The sequence below is a fragment of the Martes martes genome, assembly GCF_963455335.1.
Source record: "Martes martes genome assembly, chromosome: 6".
Taxonomy (NCBI): domain Eukaryota; kingdom Metazoa; phylum Chordata; class Mammalia; order Carnivora; family Mustelidae; genus Martes; species Martes martes.
Window position 1 is genome coordinate 43,501,773 of NC_137893.1, and position 5,881 is coordinate 43,507,653.

The window sequence follows — 5,881 nt, forward strand, 5'->3', positions numbered from 1 at the left end:
TAATTGTAAATACCCTCTGGTTGCTTTTCTTGCCAGTGCGGCAGGCCTAACATGTTCTTCCAAATCCCTCCATAGTGACTTCAGGAAGATACAACCAGCCCACAACACAGTAAAAACACTTTCTTCTTCCCTTGGATGCAAAAATTGTATGTTCTACTAGAGTTTACCTGACTTCTAGTGTCCTTTTGCTGCCTCATGCCTCTATATCTGCTTAGCATCAAACAACTAAGTTGACAATAATATAAAAGTTAATATAAAATATTTCATGTATTCTGTAAGACCATAAAACTTACGCTTTTATTATGGCAAATAATATGACATCACCTTCAAAATACCTTCTAGAAGACTGTACCAGTTTCTGCAGTTCAAAGACTTGCTAAGGAAAGTGGTAATGCCCTGACTAAATACAACCCAGAAAATTAATTCTCTGGTTCTGAATACAGTAAAGGGCATCCTGCTTTTAATAGCAAGCATACACTTTAAAGTCAGCTGCTGAAAGTGGTGGGTTCAACTTTTTATTATTTAAAAATTTTTTTAAATTTTATTTTATTCAGAGAATGTGCATGTGAGCACGGTGGGGAGGGGCAGAGTCTTAAACAGGCTTCATGAGGAGTGCAGAGCACGACATGGGGCTCAATCTCATGACCCTGAGATCATGACCTGAAATAGAGTCGGGCGCTCAACCCACTGAGCCACCCTTAGTGGCTCAATTCCCTTAAAACTGTAAGTTATAAGCTGAATGTTACTTTTTATTATGTCATTATATTTATTGTCAAAAGACATTTTCTTTTTTTAATTAAATGATCCTAGTAAAAGGGGGGGGTCCCCATAAAGACATGTGAGAGGAGGGAGAGTCTTTTCATTTCTTTTTTTTTTTTTAGAGGGGGAGGGGGAGGAGTAGAGGGAGAGAAGCAAGAGTTGGATGCTTAACCAAATCAGCCACCCAGGCACCCGACAGGAGGGAAGTCGTAACTATTCCACTGGACGCAGGAGCAGAAGCTGGCCCCAAAGGAAATGATTTACAAAGCAAAATGTAGCTCTGTTGTTTGCTCATGCATATGGTTTTCAGGATCATCTTCCTTTGGATCATGATGATCCCCTAGTTGTGACTCCTCCCTTCTCCATTAGAAAGTTATACAGAGAAACATGGAACAAAAACAAAAACACAATGCACAGACTGGAAATTTAGTGACAATGTAAAAGAAAGAAAAACCATAAATTCCAACATACACATTTGTGTGGCCCAAAATACCCAAGATCAGCAAAACTGGAATGGGTAGAAAGAGGTATATCAGTTGGTTGTTTGCTTTTCTCCCTGCCTCCCTTCCTTTCTCTCTTTCTTTCTCTATCAGATTATTGTTGAAGTACTCAAAGATTTTCAGATCCTGAGTCTTCCCCCCCCCCCTTCATGGTACATCATTTTACCATGTGTTGTTTAACTTGGGGAAAAGAGAGCTAATTTGTAGCAGGGCTTAATTTTTCTGAGGGGATCCTGTTTATTACCATTAAGTATGATGGTAACTCTAGGTTTTTGTAGATTTTCCTTCCTCTTGAAGTTGTTCTCTATTACTCCTCACTTGCTGATAATTTTTAAACTTATAAATATGAATAAGTATTGAAAACTTGGCAAATATTTTTTCTGCAACTACAGAGAAAACCATATGATTTTTCTTGATTCTGCTAGTAAGGTGACTTACACTGATTGATTTCCAAATGCTAAACAAATCTTGCATTTCTGGGATAAATTCCCTATTTGATCATGATGTATTCTTCTTTTTATATATTGTTGGATTTGATTTGATAGTGTTTTTAAAAGAATATATTTATATTCCTGAGATTTAATGGCTTGCATTCGTTTTTTGTAATCAGTCAAGGGGGTATTAGAGTCCCCCTTGGAATTAGAGTCAAGCTGGTCTCCTAAAATGAATTGTTCATGATTTCTTTCCTTACCATTTCTGAAAGAACTTGTGAAAGATGGTTGTGAATTCTTCCTTGAATGTTTGATACAATCCACCAGTGAAAACATCTGGGCCTGAACCTCTTAATAGGTTTTCATAATGAATTCATTTCTTTAATGGATATAAGGTTATTCAGGTGTTCTCTTCTGTCAATTTTAACTAGACATACTTTTAAAATAATTTTTTCTATTTCATCTAAGTTGTTGAATTTGTGGAATAAAGTTGTTCTTAGTATCCTCTTATTATCTATTTAATGTTTATGAGATTAGAGGTGTGCCTCATTTTCATTTCAGATATTAGTGAGTAGTGCTGTCATTTTTTCTAGGATTTTTGGTAGGACTTCTAGGAAATTTAGCCAGGGATTTTTCAATTTAAAAAAGTTTTCTCTGAGAACTTTTTGGCCTTGCTAATTTTCTGCATTGTCTCTTTTATCTTTATTTTCTTCTTTTATCTTCACTATTCCCTTCTTTAGGGCTACTTTTCTCTTCTTTGTCTAGCTCCTTAATGTGGAGTGCTGAGTCATTGGTTTTAGATTTTGTCCTTCATAATGTAGCCACTTAAAGCTATAAATTCCTCTGAAAGCACTGTTTCAGTGGTGGGTTGGATCCCACCATGTTGATATGCTGTATTTTTAATATCATTTAGTTCAAAATATTTTCCAATTTTTTGGATTTTTTTTTTGTCTCTGGCCCATGAATTATTTAGAAATGTCTTGTTTTATTTATAGATATTTGGATTTTTCCTGGATATTGTATTGTTATTGATTTACCAGGTAGATGCCATTCTCTACTATTTCTAACTTGAATTTTTTTTTAAAGATTTTATTTTTATTTATTTGACAGACAGAGATCACAAGTAGGTAGAGAGGCAGGCAAGGAGAGAGGGGGAGGCAGACTTCCTGCTGAGCAGAGAGCCCGATGTGGGGCTGGATCCGAGGACCCCGGCATCATGACCTGAGCTGAAGGCAGAGGCTTTAACCCGGTGAGCCTCCCAGGCGCCCCTCCAACTTGATGTTTTTATTTTAATTGAAATAACAGAGTGTGTTCTTCCACCATAAAATAGTTTAATATTTAAAAATTTACTGATACATGTTTTCTGGCCTAGACTGAGGTCTAGCTTAGTGATTGTAGAATTTGCACTTGAAAAAAGTGTTTGCTCTTCGGTTGTTGGATATGGTACACTATAAATGCCAATTAGGTCGAGGTGGTGAATAGTGTTCAGATTTATGTCTCTATTAAATATTTTTGGTCTTTCTATCAACTGTAAAAGGAGGTACTTGAGTCTTATGCAATGATTTGGGGATTGTCTATTTTTCCCTTTAATATTTAATTTTTTTCTTCCTGTATTTTCACTAGGGGCTCTTTCACTAGGTTCACACACTTTTAAAAGTTTTATGTCTTCCTGATAGATTGTCACCATTATCGTTACAAAATATTTCTCTGTGTCCCTAATAAATCTGTTTCTTACAGTCTATTTTATCTGATATTAAAAAAGCCATCCATTCTTATGCTTGCTGTTTGCACAGCATGTCTCTTTTTATCGACTTACTTTCAACTCTCTGTGTTTTTATATTGAAGTGGGTCTCTTTTAGGTGTATAGTTGGTTTTGATTTTTAAAAATCTGTTCTTTCAATATCTGCTTTTTGAATGTTTAGAACATTAACCTTTAATGATGGCTGCATTCATAACCTACCTTTACATTATTAGTTTTCTATTTGTATCCTCTGATTTTTGTTCCTTTGTTCGCTCTTTATGACCTTTTTTAGGATTGTTTGAAAATCCTAATATGCCATCTCAATTTTTTGGTCGGTCCATTGGCTATATTTCCATTATCTTAGAGATTGCTCCACATATTACAACACATGTATCATTTTCTGAAATGATTAGAGTTGGTATTCTACCACTTGATTAAGATCTTCAAAAATTTTCAGTCATATATCTCCTTAACCATTTCCATTTTTTAATAATTTCCATATTTATTACATCTGTGTATATGTAGAACTCCCCCAGATTTACAACTTTTGCTTTAAACAGTCATACATATTTTTAAAGATCTTAAAATTGTTTATATAATTACCATATATAATGATCTTCCTTCATTTTTGAAGATCCAAGTTTCCCTCCTGGTATCATTTCTCTTCAGCTAAAGAAATTTTTTTAGCATTTCTTGTAAACCAGCTAGTTAAGTTGGCAACAAATACTTCTAGTTTTGTTTCATCTGAAAAGTCTTTATTTTACCTTCATTCTTGAAATACAGGTACTGGGGTGCCTGGGTGGCTCAGCAGGTTAAAGCCTCTGCCTTCAGCTCAGGTCAGGATCCCAGGGTCCTGGGATCTAGCCCCACATGGGGCTCTCTGCTCAGCAGGAAGCCTGCTTCCTCTTCTCTCTCTTCTTGCCTCTCTGCCTACTTGTGATCTCTGTCTGTCAAATAAATAAATAAAATCTTAAAAAAAAAAAAGAAATACAGGTACTGGATGTTTAATTCTGGATTACAGGTTTTATTCCTTTAAGCATTTTAAAATTGTCTGTGTTTTGTTGTGTAAATTGTTATGTAAATCTATGTAAATTGTTTTTTAGTATCTGCGGTTTCTCAGCTTTGGATTTCTTCAGTTTGGTTATGATGTATGCAGGAAAGATTTTCTTTGAATTTATTTTGTCTAGTATTCACTGGCTTCTCAAATTTGTAAATTTATGTATTTGGAAGTTTTCAAATGTGGGAAGTTTTCAGACATTATTTCTTCACATATATATATTTTTTCCTCTTTCAATCTTTTTCTCCTTTCCTTCCAGGACTCCAACTACATGTATATTTAATCTTTTGAATTTTTCCACAAGTTTTGAGACTGTTATTTTTTATTTTAATCTTTTTTTCTCTCTGTTCTTCAAATTGAATAATTTCTATTGGACTATATTCAGTCTCACTTCCATTTTCACTATTATCTCTATCTACTATAGAGTCAAGCCAGTGAGTCTTTTGTTTCAAAAATTACATATTTTTGTTCTAAAATTTCTATTTTTTTCTGGTTTCTATTACTTAGCTGAGATATATTTTCATTTATTTCAAGTATGTTCTTTCTTTACCTCATGGAACATTATTATAATAGGTGATTTCAAATTTTATCTGTTAATTCCAGCATCTGGGTCATCTAAGGATTAGCATATGATGATTGTATTGTCCCTTGAGAATTAACCCAATTGTCCTGGTTCTTTGCATATTATGCGATTTTCAACTGTATCTTCCACATTTTGAATATTAGTTGTGTAGAATCTGTATATTGTTATAATCACCTGGTGAAAGTTAATACTCTTTCAAGTAGGCAATTCGCACGGTTCAGTTCAAACTCTAAGTTCTGTCTTGCCCTCTCTGGGCAATATTTCATACGCCAGCTCAGTTCTCAAAGCCTTTGCTTATGCTGGTTTGGGTCTCTCTCACTCATGTGTGGTTTAATTGTAAGGCTGGGGTTTGTGTAAGGGCTCAAATCTCAATTCAGTTTCTTAAGTCTTTACTAAGCTGGTTTGGGTTGGTCCTACACATGTGTGGTCTCAGGCTCTAGCCTGAGCCTTGTGTGGGTTCTTACACTAAATTTAGGATTCTTCGGCTTCAGTCCTTCTGAGATCTCTGCTTCATTCTCCAGCCTACAGGAGCTCCTTTCCAAGCTTACTCTGGCAGCTGGTGAGATAACAGAGTTTCTATCAGATTTTCAGCTGCCTCTTCAGGACTGAGGTCTACGCTTAGGACAAAACCACTGGAGAAAGGAGAACGTAAACAAGGTCACTTCTCCAAGGTTTATCTTCCCACACAATTCACCAGCTACTGTTTATTGTGCAGAGTCCTCAGGTGGTTGGGAGGAAGAATCAGGAAGGATCATCTACCATATCCCACTAAAACATTATCAGAACTTCCTCCAACAATATTTTTTTCCA